This window comes from Stenella coeruleoalba (assembly GCF_951394435.1).
Source record: "Stenella coeruleoalba genome assembly, chromosome: 19".
Classification (NCBI taxonomy): Eukaryota; Metazoa; Chordata; class Mammalia; order Artiodactyla; family Delphinidae; genus Stenella; species Stenella coeruleoalba.
The window spans coordinates 53328617-53348741 of record NC_137165.1 but is presented as its reverse complement, the minus strand read 5'-3'; the positions used below and the strand labels follow the sequence as shown (position 1 = coordinate 53348741).

The 20125-nt window shown below is 50.9% G+C and overlaps 1 long non-coding RNA gene across 3 annotated transcripts; it reads right to left on the bottom strand.

The window, feature by feature from the left end:
* Positions 1-2319: 2319 nt before the first annotated feature.
* LOC307177228 lies at positions 2320-19340 on the bottom strand. 3 transcript variants are annotated; one of them, XR_013825009.1, is made up of 6 exons: positions 18645-19340; positions 18302-18519; positions 16639-16746; positions 14094-14256; positions 4864-4988; positions 2320-4079 (listed from the first exon to the last, which is right to left on the bottom strand). It is a non-coding gene; the product is annotated as an uncharacterized lncRNA (long non-coding RNA). The 3 variants fall into 3 exon arrangements; XR_013825010.1 differs by lacking the exon at positions 18302-18519 and having other exon boundaries at positions 18645-19271; XR_013825011.1 differs by having other exon boundaries at positions 18302-19269.
* Between the last annotated feature and the right edge of the window lie 785 nt (positions 19341-20125).

Below are 20125 nucleotides of genomic sequence, written 5' to 3'. Positions count from 1 at the left end.
GCAAGGCTCTCTGAACGAGTCAAGGCACTCCTGCCAGTCTTTGCTCTCAATCAGAAAAGCCTTTATTCCTCCCCTTCCATGTGCTCCAATCCCTTAAAAGACCCACTCACGTCACATCTGCTCCACTGAGTCTTTCTAGATACTTCAGCCACAGTAAGCCGCCCTCGCCCGCTGGGCGGTACCGTGCGTGGCACCATGTATAGTTGCTTCTATTTTTATTTAGCTTTGTGAACATCTGTCTTCCCGACTAGGATGTAAGTCCTCCTAGGGCAAGATCGTATGTCACTTAGTTCTTCGTGTTTCCCAGTGTCCAGGGCAGTGAGATGGGTTCCAGAGGCACGCAATCAATACCTGTTGAATGAGGTCCAAGAAGAAAGTAAAGGGCAGGGAAGCATTTGAGTCACTAGTTATCAGTTGCCTCAGGATTGGGGAGGGAAGCTGATCTCCTGCTTCTCCATCTTCTGAGGACTCTGCCTGTTGTGACATTGGGCCTGAGGGAGCAATTGATTGTGACTCTCGTGTCACGAAGCCTCCGAAGCCTGCAGCTTCAGGATTTGGAAATTGAACTGCCCCAGGGCCTGTAGCAGCCTGGCCCACATTCCAGCTGGCTCTCCAGAATTACTGATGCACCCACCCCCTCTCTCCTAGAGCAGGTGAAAGAGAAAAAGAAAGAAAAGAAAGAAGGAAAGGGAAAAAGCAAATGGGCTATGGGGTAAATAGCTTAGACCAAATTATTTACCTGCACACAAGTTCAGCCGATGGACCCAGCCATAAGCCACGTTACCTTCTAAAACTAAAGGAAACCACTTCCCTTCACATTTTCCATATAGATATATTTTTTCCATATATATATCCTACAGAACCCCTCAAACCTTAATATACCCCAAACTAAACCCATCTTCATTTTCTCAGTTCTCTCCAAACCGCACCTGCTCCTCTATTCCTTCTGAGTAAACATAACGTGAGGTTCCCAGTCAGTAAGTCTCAGGAGAATCCTTGACTCTTTCCTTTCTCTCGCTTTCTACATCTACCCATTTATCCATCTATTAACATTTACTGAGCATCTACTGTTTGCCAGGCCCTTTTTAGCTGTTTGGGATACTTTAGAGGAAAAAAAAAAAGACAAAAATTCCTACCCTGGAGAGGTACACCTAGCGGGGGGAGAGCAATGTTTAAATAAACATAATAATTGAGTAAATTATGTAGTGTGTTAGAAGTTGTATTTGTTACCTATTGCTGTGGTAACAAATTACCACCAAGTGGCTTAAAACAACACAAGCTTACACAATCTTAGTTCTGGAGGTCGAAAGTCCTAAAATCAAGGTGTTGGCAGGCTGATTTCCCTCCGGATGTTCTGGAAGAGAATCCATTTCCTTGCCTTTTCCTCTCTCTAGAGGCCACTTCTCTCCTTGGCTAGTGGTCCCCATCCTCCATCTTCAAAACCAGCAGCCTAGCGTCCTCAGATCTCTCTCTCTCTGACCTTTGCTTCCATTCACATATCCTTACCCACTCTGACACCCTTGCCTCCCTCTTATTAAAAGCTTTTGTGGGGGCTTCCCTGGTGGCGCAGTGGTTGAGAATCTGCCTGCCAATGCAGGGGACAAGGGTTCGAGCCCTGGTCTGGGAGGATCTCACATGCCGCGGAGCAACTAGACCCGTGAGCCACAGCTACTGAGCCTGCACGTCTGGAGCCTGTGCTCTGCAACAGGAGAGACCGCGCCAGTGAGAGGCCCGCGCACCGCCATGAAGAGTGGCCCCCGCTCGCCGCAACTAGAGAAAGCCCTCGCACAGAAACGAAGACCCAACACAGCCGAAAATAAATAAATTTATTAAAAAAAAAAAAAAACTTTTGTGGTTTTTAATAATAAGTCCTCCCACCTTCTTCACCCTGCTGTGGGTCTCTCACTAGGATTAATAATCAATTTCTCTGACAAGAAATCACAAAATTTAAGACTGGAAGTACTCACCTTCCCCAAGCCTCAATGTCTAAGTTCCTACAAACTTACCTTATTTCTCCACTGATAAGATAGGGAAGAAGGGTCATAAAAGATGAATTTGGGATAACCATTTGGGAGCTACTTATGAGAAACAGCTGCCCTCACAGATTGGCTCAGGCCCGGAGGGAGCAGGCTGGGATTTAGGCACAGAATGTCATGGGAAGCGCCCTCAGGCTGGGCATTTAATCTCAGCCTGGCATCAAGAACGACAGCACCGGGGCTTCCCTGGTGGCGCAGTGGTTGAGAGTCCGCCTGCCGATGCAGGGAACACGGGTTCGTGCCCCGGTCCGGGAGGATCCCGCATCCCGCATGCCGCGGAGAGGCTGGGCCCGTGAGCCATGGCCGCTGAGCCTGCGCATCCGGAGCCTGTGCTCCGCAACGGGAGAGGCCACAACAGTGAGAGGCCCGCATACCGCAAAAAAAAAAAAAAAAAAAAGAACTGCAGAACCATGCTCTGTTTTAACATGAAGCTTCATAAAAAATGAACATTTAGATTACACTGTTGGAAGTTTTCCCACTTTATGACCTATGTATAACAATCTGTGTGGCGCTGGGATGGCTCACAAAATGTATCTGGGAGAAGGAACCCCTAGTGACCTCCTGGTGCCTGGCACGTGGTAGGGGTTCTACTCGTATCCGTGGACCCAACGAGTGATATAGAGAACAGCTATTTTTTTATATATAATTTATTATTTTTATTTATTTATTTTTGCCTGCGTTGGGTCTTTGTTGCTGAGTGCAGGCTTTCTCTAGTTGCAGCGAGCCGGGGCTACTCTTTGTTGTGGTGTGTGGGCTTCTCATTGCAGTGGCTTCTCTTGTTGCGGAGCACAGGCTATAGGCACACGGGCCTCAGTAGTTGCGGCTCGTGGGCTCAGTAGCTGTGGCTCACGGGGTCTAGAGCGCAGGCTCAGTCGTTGCAGCACGCGGGCTTAGTGGCTCCGTGGCATGTGGGATCTTCACAGACCAGGGCTCGAACCTGTGTCCCCCGCATTGGCAGGTGGATTCTTAACCACTGCGCCACCAGGGAAGCCCCAGAGAACAGCTATTGATCTCGTATCTCAGGCAGGGGCCTCCCAACTGGCCTCATTCTTTCACGTTCCGTCCTTCTTTCCCTCCAGTACCTCTAGTCCACCCTCTACATCCACAGAGCAGATCCCCTGGTTAAAAGCCTCCAGGGCTTTCCACAGTTTATAAGCCCAAACTCCTTAGCCTGATATGGCCTGAGTCTCCCTCTCCATCTCCCTGCTTTCTCCAGGCCACGCCCTAGGTCTGTGGCTTTCTGAGCTGTTTGCCATTTGCTGAAAATGACATGGCTTTGTTTTGTTTTGTTTTTTTTGGCCGCGCCATGCGGCATCTTAGTTCCCCCACCAGGGATTAAACCCGTGCCCCTGTAGTGGAAGCGCAGAGTCTTAACCACCGGACCACCAGGGAAGTCCCGACATGGGTTTTTATGTCTGAGAATCTTTGTAATTCTCACTGTGATTTCTTCTTTGTCCTGTGAATTGTTAGAAGTGTGCTGCATGATTTCTAAACTTTGGGAAATTTCTAGAGCTCTATTATTGATTTCTAATTTAATTCCACTTTGTGAGAGAACACACCCTAAGTGAATTCAATCCTCTGCTATGTGTTGAGACACACTTGGTGGCCCGGCATGTGATCTATGTAGGTAAATGCCCTATATGCACCTGAAAAGAATATGTGTTCTACAGTTTGGGGGTGCGTGCTTTACATCTGTTGGTTAGATCGTTTGTTAGTTGTAGTCAAATTCTCTATTACCTTAATTATTTTTCATCTGCTTGTTCTCTGATTGTGGTGTTTTTTATTTTTCCTTTTAGCTCTTCAACATTTGCTTTCTAAATAGATAGATATCATGTTGGTTCTGTTTCTTTTCTGGAGAATTCTGACCAATACAGGGTCTGGACTGAGTAGAAAGACACTTCTGCTCATTTTGCAAAGAATGTGTTTTTTGCAGTTTGAAGTGAGACTTCTCTTGCTCAGTTCCAGTTTTTCTTGTTGTTGTTGTTTTAATGTTTCTCTATAAAACAGGCTGATCCTTGAGGCTCCAAACCTGCTGGACATTTCCTGCAAAAACAAAGACAGCTCTGCTCAGTGCAAGTTGACATTTCCATATTCAACCCAATTTCAGTTTTCAAGTTATAAAAAAAAAAATCCTGTTGCTAACTGGGCTGCAGGTTCAGCATGAATTATGGAAATATAATCTCCTCTCTTCTAAAAACTGGAAGAGAAAGCACAGGTTCAGATTTGGCACGAAGAATTGTCCAAGAATGAGCAGAGAAGACAAAGAGGGGTGTGTTCAGAATGGCTCAGCCTTGTCCCCAGGGAATGAATTATTTGGAAGACAAGGTCAGTCTTTGCAACAAAGGAGAACACTTTAGGCAATGATTCAGAAGTGTTGCTTCCATGTTGCACTACTCCGACATGAACTTTGGAAAAATGTGAGACTTTTCCCTGTTCTCGTTGCCTGAACAGGCCGAAGCAAGCTGAGACTGAATGATCTTTAGTTCTAAAAATAATACCGACTTGGATCTCTAAGCTGATTCTCTCCATAGGACACCAGAAACCATGCTGGGGGCGAGGGCAAAATACTGGGCAGACAGAGCCGAGCGCGCTGGGAGTGACCCTTCCCAGCTTCAGCAAGGGCAGTGGTAGAGAGCAGCTGCCCTGCCGGCCGCTGGAAAGTCTGAAATGGAATCCAGCATAGAGTCTCAGTAGGACAGAACCTCTTCTGTCATGGGGTTTTCAGGAACTCTTGGTGGAGGCCTTTGGAGGCATTTCAGGGTATCACCAATACCCATACCTCGTTGAAGACTCTGATTCAAGGTGAGACCATAGTGCCTCCTAGTACCTTCTAGAGTCTGCCAAACAGGAGACGTCTCCTCGCCCGTATCTCCAGATTTACAGCAGCACACTGGCAAGGTAGGCTCATAGGGAAAGACATGGAAGGAGGAAAAAGGCCACGGGGACTCGGGGCTGAGAAGATAGAAGGTTAAACATTAAGGAGACAGGTTACAACAAATCGTGGACCAAAATAATTCAGAAAGTTGTAAGGTTCCTGGCTCAAGTGACCTAAGTGTGTCAGGTTCAAGGGGATCCAGGCTCTCTAATAGCTAAAACCCCCACATGATACAAATATCCAAAAATAGCTTTCGTCCATCCATAAATGGGAACGCTATGTGGTCACTTAGTGCCCCAGCTACACCAACTCACTGTCTGCAGTGAGACGCTGCAGCGTGTGTAGATGAGTGTTATCTCGGGAGCCAGGCTCTTGGAGTCCACTCTTAACAGCTGTGTGATCCCGAGCAAACAATTATGTCTCCCTTTGCCTCAGTTTTCTCTCCTGTGAAGTGGGGGTAATAATAATTAGTGAGTTAATACATGTCAAACCGAACAACGTCTGGCACGTATGAGCTATTAGGTGAAGGGAGATGGGAAATGTTTATACATATTTATTAGGTCAGAGGCAATCAGGAAAACAAACCACGTTCTTTCTTTCTTTTTTTTTTTTTTGGCCGCGCCTAGCAGCTTGTGGGATCTTAGTTCCCTGACCAGGCATTGAACCCTTGCCCTCCGCAGCGAAAGCGCAGAGGCCTAACCACTGGACTGCCAGGGAATTCCCAACACATTCATTATTTTAACAAAGAATTTAATATAGAGAATTGGTTAAATGGGTATTGCAAGATAGAAGCGGCAGAAAGCCGACACTGGGAGACCACAGGAAGCAGCTACCCCACCCCCATGAACGGGGAACCAAGAGGACAGGTTGGGATTATGGGATTCTAGAAGCCTGGAGGAGGGGTCCCACGGAGATGCCACTCGGATCTCCGGCGAGGAGGCACTGCCCAGCTGGTGCGGTACCTCTGAGAGGCACAGAGGCAGGTTCTGGGAGCGCGAGGACACTGGGGCCTGGAGCCAGATGTCACCATTGCCAGGGTGATGCTCGGGTGACCAAGCAGAGCAGACAGGAAGCAGCGGCCCTTTCTCCCCTTCCAGCCGTGAGGGCCCCACTAGCGCCCCTGGCGGCAGAGGCTGGAAGGGAGCGGCCGCAAAGGAGAAAGGGGCTTCGCAGAGTCCCAGCGGCATCACGGAGCTGCGTGTGGTCCCCACTCGAAGCACTGCCCCTCCTCTCCTTCCCCACAGCCTCAGGACAGCGGATTGGAGGAGGAAGAGGGTGGGGTGCTCAAGGCCAGAGGTTTAGAGGCAAGCCTGAATGACAGTGTGGCCACAAGAGGGAGAAAGCAGGGCAGGCTGGCATGTGGGTTTTAGCATGGGAGAAGGGGTGGTGGTTCGGCCGCGACCGCGAGAGCCGGGGATGAGGTCAGACGCGGATGAAGATCATTCTAGGTCGGAGAGAGATTATGGCAGGCGTCCAACTCCCAGAACCTAATGTTTACGCGTTCTCAGAACTTGGAGCCAAGAAGATGGTGAGCAGGGAACAGAGACGTCAGGAGTGGGCAACAGCAGAGGGGGTGTTCAGAGTGGTGAGCCCGGTAGCAGAGGGTCAGAACAGGGAGGGCTTTGCAGGAGGAAAAGAGGTGTTCTGGAGGCCGCCTGAGGAGCTGGTAGGACTACACCAGTGGGGGTGCAGGAGGCAGGGCTCCATCGCCCATGAAGGGGCAGCTCTGGAGTCAGACAGCCCTGGACTCAGTCCTGTTCTGCTGGTTCACCTGGGGGAGTCCGTCAACCTGTACCTACGTTTCTTCATCTGTGGAACGGTGATCACAATAATACCTGCCTGGGGGTGGTGGTGAGGACTAAATGAGATGATGCATGTGTGACAAGGTGGAGGGAGGTGCCTGGCAGGATCTTTCCTGCTTTCCAAGAATTGCCGGAGCCTACTGCCAAGAATTAAAATGCACCCCACATTCTACGTTCAGAGAACTACCAGCCGGGAGCTGGCTGGGAGATGCCATGCAGCACTGACTCTTTCAATCCTGTGTGTAATCCAGCATGTGGCTGGCCTTTGTCTGGTCCCTGGGAGGTCACCTCTAAATCCTTGGAATTTCCTGAGAGATAGGAGGGTCAGTTATTCATGGTGGGCCCCTCCAATTCTATCTGATAGTTTAGGATAAACCACGTGATATTATCTCAACCTCTGGGGAAGGAAGGGGAGCTAGAGACTGAGTTCAATCAATGGTCAATGACTTAATCGATTGGGCCTACATAATGAAACCCTCTAGACACCCAAGCTCGGTGAGCTTCCTTGGTTGGCAGTGCTCTGCCAACAGGGTAACGTGTCCCTGAGGACGCCAGAAGCTTCAAGTCTGGTACCTCCCCACCCCACGACCTCACCCTAGGTGTCTCTCCCTGTGGCTGGTTCAGATTTGCATCCTTTTGCTAGCATTAAACTGTAATAGCAAGTACAGCGCTTTCCTGAGTTCTGTGAGCCATTCTAGTGAATGATTGAACCTGAGGGGGTAGTGGGAACCCCCGAATTTGTAGCCAGCTGGTCAAAAGTGAGTGTGGCCAGGGGACCCCCAAACTTGCTGCTGGTGCCTGGACGGTCTTGTGGAGGATGGTGGGCTTAACCTGTGAAGTTTGGCCCAACCATGGGTAGTCGGTGTCATGGCATCCTGCCTCAAGAAAAAGGGAGAGAGGAAGGGTGAGAGGCTGCTTCTTCATGAAGACTGGCTTTTCTGGAAACCAGGTGGGTGGGGGGGGTTGGGGACACAGTGGAGTCGCTGTAAAGTGTGTGGGACAGTAGAGAGGAACATCTTGTCTCCCACTTGGCTGTCCGCTTGGCCGTGGGCTGGTGGATCTGCCCTGGGGCTCCTGCAGTTTGGACAGTGCCCAGAGGAGCTGGCATGGTGGGCAGTCAGCCAGGAGGCAAAGGACTGGATCCACCCATCCCCTCAGAAGATGGGTGCAAGCCCACAGCCCCAGAGTCGGATCCAGAGTGTGGATGGAATGGCAGATTCTGGGATTTGGGATTGGGGAACCTCCTCAGAGCAATAAATATGGCATGAGGCCACCTCCAAAGGTCAGCAAGAATGTGGAACCAGGGGAGCCCCTTGGGAGAGTCTCCGCTGGCAGTCCTGTGGGGCGCCCACTTGTCCACACCAAGTCTAAGGAGCGCTGGTTCTCGGCCAGGGCAAGGTTGCTCCCAGGGGACATTGGCAATGACTGGAGACATTTTTGGTTGCACAACTTGGGAAGTACTCCTGGCATCTAGTGGGCGGAGGCCAGGGATATTGCTAAACAATGCACAGGACAGGTCCCCACAACAGAGGATAATCCAGCCCCCGGTGTCAATAGTGCTGAGGATGAGAAACTCTGCTCTAGAGAATGAGTTGGGTCAGCAGTAAAGACCCAGGGCACAGGACAGCCACATCACCGCCCCCAACTAGTCACCACAGGAAACACATCTGTTTTCTATTTCTCTCCCCTCCGCCTCAACCTCATGAAGTAAGCACAGAGCAGTGGGCGGCTTGTGAGAGATAGGCCTTGTCCCTGCTTCAGTGCTGGAGCCTGTGCTTGAGATAAGTTTCACTTTCTTTCTTTCTTTTGGCCATGCCAACGGCTTGCGGTACCAGGTAATCAAACCCGGGGCCCCTGTAGTGAAAGTGCTGGGTCCTAACCCCTGGACCACCAGGGAATTCCCAAGTTTGAGTTCCTAAATGGACCAGTCTTCAACTCCCAAGTGGGGCTGCCTTAATAACAAAAAAAAGTGACTGGATCAGTGGAATCAGATTGAGGTGCCTTAATGGGGAGTCTTTCAGCCAGTAACAAAGGGGGTTTGGACAGAGCACAGCTGGCGGTGGTTACTGGAAACAAACAAACAATCAACCTTTTCTCAATGGGCACTTCAACAAGACAAGTCTTCCTAATGAAACGGGCTAAGTGTATGCACTGCTCAGCACCGTGTCTGGCACAAAGTAAGAGCGTGATGAATGTCAGCACTTGTATTAAGAAGGAAGTGGAAAAGCAGCAGCTTCCGGGGGTAGAGAGAAGGCTTAAGGACGAACGCCGTCAGGCAGGGTAGCTGGTTTCAGTTAAAGCAAGGAGACCCAAGGAAGCTGGGGCATTGATCAACGCGGCGCTGGGGTTCCTGAAAATATATTTGAAGGAATCTTGTTCTTAAGCTACAAACTAGTTTCCTTAAGGGTGAAGCAGTTCCCTAAATTTGTCCCAATTCTCAATTCCTAAGGTAAGTAACTGAGAGCCCCTAAATATGGCCTCCATCAGTCCCTCCTCCCCGACCATGGGGGAAGGACCCTGGTTCCATTCCCTGGAATCTGGGCTGGCCTTAGTGACTTGCTTGAGCTGTGGAATGTGGCACAAGTGATGGCCTGGGACTTCCAAAACCAGGGCGTGAGAAGCCACACAGCTTCCGCTGGGTGTCCTGGAATGATGCTCTTGAGACCTTCCCTCTGGGAACCTAGCTGCCATGTCACATGGAGAGTCCACACAGGCACTCTGGCTGACGGCCCCAGCTGAACCAGCTGACAGCCTGCCTCAATGGTCCCACGGGAGGGACCCATCTCAGATGTTCAGCCCACTGACATTGTAATCACATGAGTCCCCAAGTGAGAACCACCTGACTGAGCCCAATCAACCCACGATGGACCCAATAAATTATTGCTTCAAGCCACTACCTCTTAGGGTGGTTTCTCACTCGGAAACAGATAATTAGAACACTTCCCTAGGGAGTCAAGTACTTGAAAGGTTTCTGAAGAAACATATGGTGCTTTCTTGGATGAAAACTTACTTGTCTTTCTAGTGATTGTCCAAGAAGGGTTTGCACAAGTGGGCTATCTGGGCTGGTGGAAAGATACAGGTCAAACACCATTCCAAGCCCAAGTAGCCTAGGCACAGTACCAGCTCACAAGCTGGGTAACCCTTGACACGAAAGCATTCCGGCTCCCCCCGCACCCCCCTCCCCGTCCTCCCCCACCTGCCCATTTCTTCCTCCTGTCACTCCTTTCCCATTCTTTCGTAAATTTTATTTTATTTATTTATTTATTTTTTTGCAGTACGCGGGCCTCTCACTGTTGTGGCCTCTCCCATTGCAGAGCACAGGCTACAGACGCACAGGCTCAGCGGCCATGGCTCACGGGTCTAACCGCTCCGTGGCACGTGGGATCTTCCCAGACAGGGGCACAAACCCGTGTCCCCTGCATCGGCAGGCGGACTCTCAACCACTGCGCCACCAGGGAAGCCCCTTCCGTAAATTTTAAACCACTATTCCACACAACCACCATAGAAACACAGGTTCTTAGAAATCTGACCTATATCATGAAGGTACAGTGTGATGAGGTGGAGGGGGCAGGAACTTCCAAGGCTGACCCTCAGGGTGAGAGTCCTCATGGTGGGAAGGTAACTGCATCTGCCTTTCAGGGAAGGTCGAATCCCCCCGGTAATTAAATACCAATTCGATATTAAGAAAGAGCATTTTCAAAATTGTATTACTGTCCAACAGGGAAATAAGATTTAATTGAGTTTTTTTTAATTCACAAGAGCATCTGCTTTGACACACCTAGTGGGAGTGACTGTAACAACTGCAGAGCCTCCCCTCCCCCCATTTTCCTGGAGCCTGGGTGGTAGCCAGCTTTGTCACTATTCCCACATTCCCAAGCCAGTGTCTGGGAGGATGTGGGGAGAGGCTGTAATAGTATGTGTCATTTCTGTAGTATGCCTGACTCATTTCCAGACGTGAAATAGTCAGTGGGACCGTGACAATTCATGATGGTCCTGAATAAGACAGTTTTTTGTGGCAGTTACAGAATCTCTGGGAGGCTTTTGAGTTTGCCTGCCTGCTTGGAAAACAGGCTTCAGATCTTCCTTTTATGCTAAGTCAGTACTTCCCACATTTGTCTGCATATTTTTTTATTTATCTATTTTTAATTTTTAAATTTTTTGGCCTCGCTGCACAGGATGTGGGATCCCCGACCAGGGATCAAACCTGCGTTCCCTGTATTGGAAGCACAGAGTCTTAACTGCTGGACTGCCAGGGAAGCCCTGTCTGCATATTAGGATCACTTCAGAGCTTTGAAAAACTCTGAAGCTCGGGCCACACTGCAGACCAGTTAAATCACAATCTCTGGGGGTGGGACCCAGGTATCTGTAGTACTGAAGCTCCACCAAGGGGTTCCAATGTGCTGGCTAGTTTGGGAGCCCAGGTGCCAAATGACCCAGAAAGGAGATGGGTCCATCAGCTGATCCCGTGGCTATTGCCAGCTGCCTCCTGCTGTCCTTTAGGAATATCCCGAGGCCAAACCCACTTAGCGCCCTCAGCCCTTACCACGTCTGAGCTATTTGGAAGAGCCTTCACAAATAAAAAGGGCTGGATTTAAAATTTTTCCATCTCTAATGTATTTTCACTTTGTTTAAATTTTAAGTATTTCTTCCCAAATATAAAAATACACTGCATGAGTGGTTATCTTGTGTGGGGCGGCGAGTGGCTGGGAGGGCGCACCGGGGGTTTCTAGGATGTGCTCTTTTATTAATGCAGGTGTGTCAGTGCATAAATTCATAGTTTATGATCTGTGTGCTTTCCTGTATATATTTATACTTCAATAAAAACTCCACACAGCAAAGTGCTTCAGTTATACACACACACACACACACACATATACACATTCTTAAAAAAAAACAAACCTCACACATATTGTATAACTATGGAGGGAAATACAGAGAAATGAAAAGAAAATAACAGTGACCAAAGATCGGCATTTAAAAAAAAAAAAAAGATCGGCATTTAGGGCCCCCACAAGGTGACAGTACTTTTGAGACAAGATAAGTCCCTCCAAATAATGCCACCAAAGCACTGGCGGCCACCCCTCACCCCTGAGAGAAGAGGGAAGGAGCCTCTGAATGGTTCCATGAGGCTGACATTACTGGACTCCGAAAAATTTAGTGACAAGGAGAAAGATTCTCTCTTTGATCTAATCGGGCTCATCTGAGCCCTCTTCCGACTAGGTCTCAAACCCTGGGCTTCTGTGTCCTGCTTTGCAGAGTCCAGTTCTAGCAAGAATCCTGCCAAGTCAGTTTAGCCAGAATCCCCCATCCTCCGTGTCTGGTCACCTTCAATATCTGTTGAGGTTCCCCATCCTCCACCACCCTGGGGTGATGTCTGAGCCCCCTGGCCTGCCTTTGGCAAGTTCAGGTAGGTCGGTTTAGCAAAAATCTCCCCTTTCCCCTGATGTTTCCTCTTAGTAATCTTCCATCCACTGACCCCGATCTGCTCCCTGGCTACACATTCCCACCTTTCCTTATATTCACAGTTGAGCCCAATCTCTACTCCCTCCCCCACCACTGCAAGACCCCAGGTAGTGGTCCCTGCCCCCATCAAGATGGTCCTGAAGAAGTCCTCCTTCCCCTTCTTTAACAAATGCCTGGAATAAATATCTACCACCACCCAAATCAGAATTTCAACTGCATCCTTAGAAATGGACTTTTTGTGCATCACAAAAGAATGATCCTGAAAGGGTCACGGCTGGTTCAAGTCCCTCATTGAATAAAAATAAAATAAAATTTGGGAATTCCCTGGAGGTCCAATGGTTAGGACTCTGCACTTTTATTGCCGAGGGCGCAGGTTCAATTCCTGGTCAGGGAACTAAGATCCCGCAAGCCAAGGCGTGGCCAAATTAAAAAAAAAGGAATAAATAAATAAAGTAAACGAACATTTAAAAAAAAATTCGGATGAATGCACATAACATAAAATAGACAAGTCAGTGGCACGTAGCACATTCACAATGTTGTGTAACCGTGACCTCTAACTAGTTCCAAAACAAAACCCATAATAAAACTATCACCCTAAAATAAAATCACCCCAAATACAGCCCACATCCATTAAGCAGTGCCTCCCCATACCCCGGCCAACCACCAGTCTGCTTTCTGTCTACCTATTCTGGACGTTTCCTTTAAATGGAATCACACAATATGTGGCCTTTTGTATATGGCTTCTGTCACTTCTTTCACATAATGTTCATGGTTCATCCACACCGTAGCATAGATCAGGACTTCCTTACTTTTCACGGCCAGATGCTATTCCTGAGGATGGATACGCCACATTTCTTTTACTCATTCCTCTGTTGATGGACACTTGGGTTGTTTCTACCTTTCGGTTATTGTGAATAGAGCTGCTATGAACGTTCGTGTACAAGTTTTTGTGTGGACACATGTTCTCAGTTCTCTTGGGTAAGTACCCAGGAGTGAACTTGCTGGGTCATGCAGTAACTCTATGTTTAACTTTTTCAGGAACCTTGCGTCTCTCCTTTTTTTTTTTTTTTTTGGGCCCTGCCACATGGCGTGCGGGATCTCAGCTCCCCAACCAGGGATAGACCCCGCACACCCTGCAGTGGAAGCTCAGAGTCTTTAACCGCTGGATTGCCAGGGAAGTCCCAAGGCTCTCCTTTCTAAAAGATATTTTTCAGGAATTCCCTGACGGTTCAGTGCTTAGGACTCCACGCTTTCACTGCCGAGGTCTCGGGATCTCACAAGCCATGTGGCTCAGCCCAAAAGAAAAAAAACAAGATATTTTTCTTGGGGGTAGGGAGGAGGTTCAGTTAGGAATTTGGAATTAACAGATACACACCACTATATATAAAATAGAAAAACAAAGACCTACTGTATAGCACAGGGAACTATATTCAATATCTTGTAATAACCTATAATGGAAAAGACTCTGAAAAAGAATATAGGTATATGTATAACTGAATCACTTTGCTATACACCTGAAACTAATACAACATTGTAAATCAACTATACTTCAATAAAAAAAATTGTTAAGATATTTTTCTCAAGGGCTGGTAGGTATTCCAGATTTGTTTTCCACATCTCTTAGGACCATTTCTTCACGGGTGACCTGCTAGTCATTGTTAAGCACACACAGATATCCAAGTCTTGGTTTAGAATTAGAATTAGGCTTCTGCTATTCCACTCAGGGTCCTCAGCATTTCAGAAATGCCTGAGACCTCAGAGACCTGGTCTTCAGTGTCCTGGGGTTTGCTTGTCTCCGGGCCGCCACTCAGCCTCTCCCCAGCCTGTGTGGCTCCTGCACCACTAATGGCTGCAAATTGGGGTAACAGATCCACCCCTGAGGACTCAACACACCTCTCCCCTTAGGATAACACTTACCCCTGCCAAGAGATGAAGGCGGCAGATCCGATTCCACGCTAAACATATTTTGCAGTTAGACTGTCTTCCCTCCTTAAGTGCTCAAAGTTCTCAGTCTGAGAACCGAGTGGTCACAGATACTTGTCACATGGCAACTGGAACCTCAGCTTAAAATGATAGGATCCTTAAAAAAAAAAAAAAAAAGATTAGATCCTTGTGCTTGTTTGCAAATACCAAGTTCTGATGCTATGGATTTTTCTAGGTCATGCCGAGTCAGGAAGATGGATTTGTCCTTCTAACTCTGCATCAGAGCCGTCTGTCTGTCCCTCCCTCCCCGGACCCATCAGCCTGCTGCGCGGAGCCAGGAGGAGGTGGGGTGTTGGACTGTGCCCTTCCTGGGCTCTGCACCACTGCAGCAGCCACCTGGCACCCAGATAGGGCTCCCTCCCCTGGATCCGCCAGAGGGATGCGGTTGGGAGAGCAGCCCACAAGCATTTCTCTCGAGGACTTCTGTGTACAGAACCGCAACGACTGCAGCTCTAGGAAGGAGACAGCAAGAGCAAAGAAAGGATATGTTCTTCAGCCCCCACCTATACGCTCCTCACAGCTCAGGAGCGCTCTCCAAGCCCATTCCCTCTTTTGTTTGTTTTTTAAACATAATTTCACTCTTTAGTCTGTAGGCTTTGACAGGTAATCACTAGGTTCCCCATTCTGTTTTGAAACGGGGAGTTTCAGAGGAGGCTGCTAGGATCATCTGATGGTGCCTTGAAGGAGAAATGACATCTCAACTCATTTTCAAGATGCCGGTCACGTTGCTGTGGTCAGTGCTTTCGGGCAATGAGCAAAAAGAACAACGAGCCGCTTTTGGAAATGGTTCTCCTGTCGGATCAGCACAGCATCACTCCCTTGGCTGCACAAAGCCTTGGGGGCACACGTGTGGAGTGAAGTTACGGTGTCCCTTGCCCCGGGCCCCTCTCCTCGACCCCTGTCCAGCCCATCCTGTATATTCATTACTTAAACTACCAAGGTTGTGTCTGGAAAGAATCGAAGGGTTTGACCTTCAGGAGGCCAGCCTCCAGGAAGGGGGAATTTCTATTCTCAGGATGTGGATAATAAGCCTCGGGCAGGCAAGCCCACTCCAGCCTCCCTCTCTGCAGCTTGGCAAAGAAGCGCGCCGGCCCCTCTTTTGCCTCCAACAAATTGGCTTCTGTGGAGGAGGCCTGAGTGGCTGCACCGTTTGGATAAAAGACGAGAGAGGGACGCATCCCCAGGTGGCCACCAGGGGCCAGCAGGGCGCCTCGAAAGGGCGTTCCCAAGGCAGAGTGCGCATCTCCCGAGGGGGTGAGCTAGGACTTCACCTTTGCTCGGAGGAAGGGATCCATCCGCAGGTACCAGGAAACCACCCTAGATCATTAGCGCTAACGCACTGTGTCCAGCCCGCTGTCTGTTTGCTTTGGGAACAACCCAAGGACATAGCTTAGCTTCAGAGAGATGTGAAAGTGGAAAACATTGCACAACAAAAAGCCCCCGGAAAACTGTGACACACCCATCCCCTCGGCCTGGACGCCAGGCTACTCCCAGATAAAAGCGGCTCGGCTCTCCTGCTGCCCGACCGACTGTAGAGGGGCCAGGCCCCTCTTCCCGCTTCCCAGAAGTTCTCCTTTTGGGAAGCACCCAAACCACCCAAAGCAGTTTGACACGTGGCTGATGGCTTCTCTTCCCTTGAATGAGAACGTTCACCAGTTACACAGTGTCTCCGAACCAGTAGAAGCCAGTATAAACGAGTAAGTGATTACAAAGCACAGGTGGATGGGGTGGGGACTGGCTGCAGCCTCCGAAGGGGATCATCTCTCCCCTCACAAGTACCCAGGATGGGGGATAGGGCGCTGGAGACCAGGCCAGAGCCCACGCTGGGCCCAAACCAGAGCTGGTGTCAGCGGGAGCCTATGGAAGGTTCCTAGCCACGGTTCTCCATGTGGCTGGCCTGGTCCAGACTTACCACAGAGGACAGAAGTAGCTGGACTGTCGGGTCACATGACAGGAGCTGAGCGGACCGCACATGTTGTGTAATACCCAGCAGGCTGCGCCCTGTGGTAAGCCCTTCCTGCCAGGCTGGAAATGGATGGGCTGGTCTGCTCCCCACCCCTTCCTCAGGTGAAAAGTCCTTTGCAAACCTATAATTACTCTATTTAGTGAAGATGTCAATTTCTCTCTTTTGGGTCATTTGTTTTTTCCCTCCTGGGTAATTTTAAAAAATGGAAACCAGCTTTCTTTGCAGGGGCCTCTGCCGGATGAGTCAAAGACCAAAAAGTCTACAGAATCAGGTGTCGATGACCTCAGCAAGAGTGTTTTCGGTCCCACCACGACAAATGCTTATCTGGGGGAAACTAAGTTCCTGGTATGTGTTCAGTTGGTAGCACTGGGGAGGTAAGGAATGCTAGAACGAAGGTTCTGTAGCCAAGTAAGGACACGGTTCCCAGAGTTTTCCTACCCAGCTGTGGTTAGCAAAATAACAGCCCCCCAAAGACGGCTGCGTCATAATCCTTGGGACCCATGAATACGTTACCTTATATGGCAAAAGGGATTTTGCAGACGCTATTAAGTTACGGCTCTCGAACGGGGAGATGATCCTGGGTTAGCCAGGTGGGGCCAATGTCATCACAGACAGGAGACCCTGTAAGAGGGAGGGAGAAAGGTCAAAGTCAGAGATGTGACAGCAGAAGCAGAAGTCAGACAGAGACCTGAAGATGCTGTGCTGCCGCCTTCGGAGGTGAAGGAGGGCGTCCTGAACTGAGGAATGCAGGCCTCTAGAAGCTAGAGCAGGAAGACAGCACAGCCCCGTCAATCCGTTTTAAACTTCTGACCTTCAGTACTGCAGGATAATAAAGGGGTGCAGCGACAGGAACCCGGTGCACTAACACAAAACTCAGCTTTGTTCTTCCGAGGCCTGGGGAATAAACGCACCTGCTCAGGATGCCAGAGATGCCATAAGCCAAGGTATGAGGTAAGATCTGAAAGTCAAGGTAGCCGGGGCAGCGTGCAAGCCTGGGCAGAGCCACCCGGCAGCCAACACAGATATAAACAATTCCTCCCAACAGCGGAGGCGGGCAGGTCCAGCTCCCAGACACCTTTCCTGCGACACCCACACGAGCGTGCACTGTTGTCCTCTTTGGGGACACCTAGTATTGTTAGATTTTTTTTAGTTTAAAATGGATACCTCCATTCACACTAGAGTCCTGATAACTTATTGGTTTTCCCTCCCAGAGTAATTTGCTTTTGAAAAAGAACATGCCCGACAGAAGAGAAGGCAGACCCTAAAAGAACACATCTCAGCCAGACCTTTCACAAGGGAAGAGGGCCGTGTGACGATGAGGGCAGAGTCTGGGTCAAGGAACACCAGAGTTTGCCAGCCAACCACCAGAAGCTAGGAGAGCAGCCTGGGACAGACTCCCCCTCACAGCCCTCCAAAGCAACCGACCCTACCAACATCTTAATCTTGGATTTCTTGAGAACAGTGACACAGTAAATTTCTGTTAAGCCACCCAGTTTGTGGCACCTTGTTGCGATGAGCCCAGGAAACTAATACAAATGCCTTCAGATGCCGGGCAAGCATCTGAAATGAGTGAAGCGGGTGAGGCTCGCAGGCTTCCACGGGGAGGGCTGTGCCCGCGAGTTCCCCTGAAAGGGATGTGTCCCTCTCAGCAGGCCTGCGGGTGGGGGTGTGTGGCAGGCAGAGCCCAGAGGCCCAGAAGAGACTGTGGTTCCCAGCCCTGGCGAGGACACCCGTGAGGAGAAGTAGGCCACGCAAGAGGTCGAGTTAGGCTCCCTCCACCACACCCAGGGTGGCTGAACCGCCGCAGGGACAGAAACCCGTAACATTCCCTGCAAGAAGCCAAGAATCTTGTGTGACCGGTCTGCTCTCCTGGATATCCATGTGTGACACACTCCTCAATGCCTGGCACGGTCACCAGGATCTCAGAATGGAAAACGACATCTGGGGCTGTCCCAGAACACAAGTCTTAAAAACAGTTTGCAGGACATCCCTGCAAACTGCGGTCCGGTGGTTAAGACCCCACGCTTCCAAAGCAGGGGACACGGGTTCGATCCCTGGTCGGGGGGCTCAGATCCCACATGCCGCGCGGCGCGGCTAAAACAACAACAACCAAAACCAACCAAACACAAAAATACATTAAAAAAACAACAACAACACAGTTTGCAGGGCTGGATACCTCCCTTCCCCTGCCCTTGCAGCCTCCCAGGCAGAAAGGACTTGAGGTCAAGGGAGGCCTCGAGGTCCTCCAGTTCAACTTGGGAGCTGAAAACCTCAGGAACAGGTGAGATGACAGGAAGCCTCTCCTAATAAAAGCAAGTCATTTGCCGTCTGGCGGCCTTGGCTCCAAGTTTCCGGAGAGCCGGGCCAGGCCCCGTGAATGCCTGCTTTCTTTCTCTGAAGAAGAAAAAAAAACGGGGGTTCTCAGGTGTGTCCACCTGGGAAGGCTGCCCTCAAGGAGGAAGGAGGGTGGCTGGGGGAGATGGAAAGGCAGTCTCTTTCACCTGGGAGACAGGTGTTACCTGCGGGTTGGCGATCAGCACAGATCAAGCCTGACTCCAGAGGCCCTTGGCCACAGCAGCTAGTTGCTTAATCAGAACCTGGATGATGAAGCCTGGAGAGGGCTTCGGTTGCTTCCTCTTTCCCAGGGAGACCCAGCAGCTGGGTTACTGGGGCAGCTCTGTGGCAAGCAACCCACCCGGCCGACAGATACTCAGAGATCAGCTAGAAGCCTGGGGTCAGCTGGGCCTCTCAGCCTGGGGGTTGGGACCTGTGTTTGCTTCTCAGCTCTGTCGGGAACTGGTTCCGTGGCTTAGGCGAGACCCTTCACCTCTCAGGGTTTCAGTTCCCCGTTATCAAAGGGGCAAAGCATCTTGCTTTTGCTCAATCTTGTCTCTTGGGCCAGGGACGCTGATGAGTGTTTCTGGAGATGAAATAAAGCTCTTTAGAGAGGGGCTGGAGGGCGGTGTGGGCCTGGAGGGAGGCAGCCTGGAGGGGGGAGGTGACGGACAAGAATGAGGAGGGCAGAGCAGGGACCGTGGGGGTGGGGGCGGGGGCGAGGCCGCTGGGAGGACAGAGCAGCCATTGTGCAGACTGGAACCGGGGCCAGAGGGCTCGGCCCTTCACCTCCCTCCCGCTGGGCCCCCGGAGGCCGGATAATGAACCCAGCAGGCTGCTCCGCCTCCCTCGTCGCTCGGTTTCCAGTCAACCCCGCCCCCGTCCGGCCCCACGACCCCAAGGGCTCCAGCCCGGGGCGCTGGGAGGCGGAGGGACCCAGTGGCAGGTGGGCTTTCTCCCTGCGGACTCCTGCACAGCCGGGTCTTCCTTTCCCGAGGGCCTCAGTTTCCCACCAGACTCCAAGGTTTAAGGCAGCGGCTTTTCAGGACTGATGGAAGTGCCCTCCCGAGCGGGGGAGAAGGGGGAGGCTGCCCTGGCGGTCTCCGCAGCACCCTCCCTCCAAGACTGAGATCTCGGGGAGCACCCCGCCCGCGTCCCGCGTCTTCTAGGCGCCAAAGCCCCGACTTTGACCGGAGTCCTGGCAGGAGGAGAAGGCAGGCGAAGGGGGAGGAGAGGGATCGAGCCCCGGCTCCCGCAAGGAGCCCCCTCCTCCCGCAGGCGCTTGAGTCTCCGCGTCGCGTGACCGCGGCACTGCGGCTGCAGCGCCGCGCTCCCCTCCTGGCGCCGGATTCCTGGGGGTTGCGGGTGGGGGCCTGTAGGTTCAAGATCAGACCTCAGCGGACACCCGCCGCGGCCCTGCGAGAGGGCGATGCCGCCCCGCCCCCGCTTCCTCGCCCGGTTCCTAGTTTCGCATGGTTTCTCGACCCGTGAAAGCGTCGCTGAGTCACCTTCCCGGAACACGCTCGGGACGCTCAGGACCCAGCCAGGGCTGCCCGGGGGCCACGCAGGACGGAGGTGGCCACCACCCGGACGCGTGCCAGGCCAACGCGTCCCAGCCTGCGCCTCCCCTCTACGTGGGGACACTTGGGCCCCGCCCTCCTCCCCT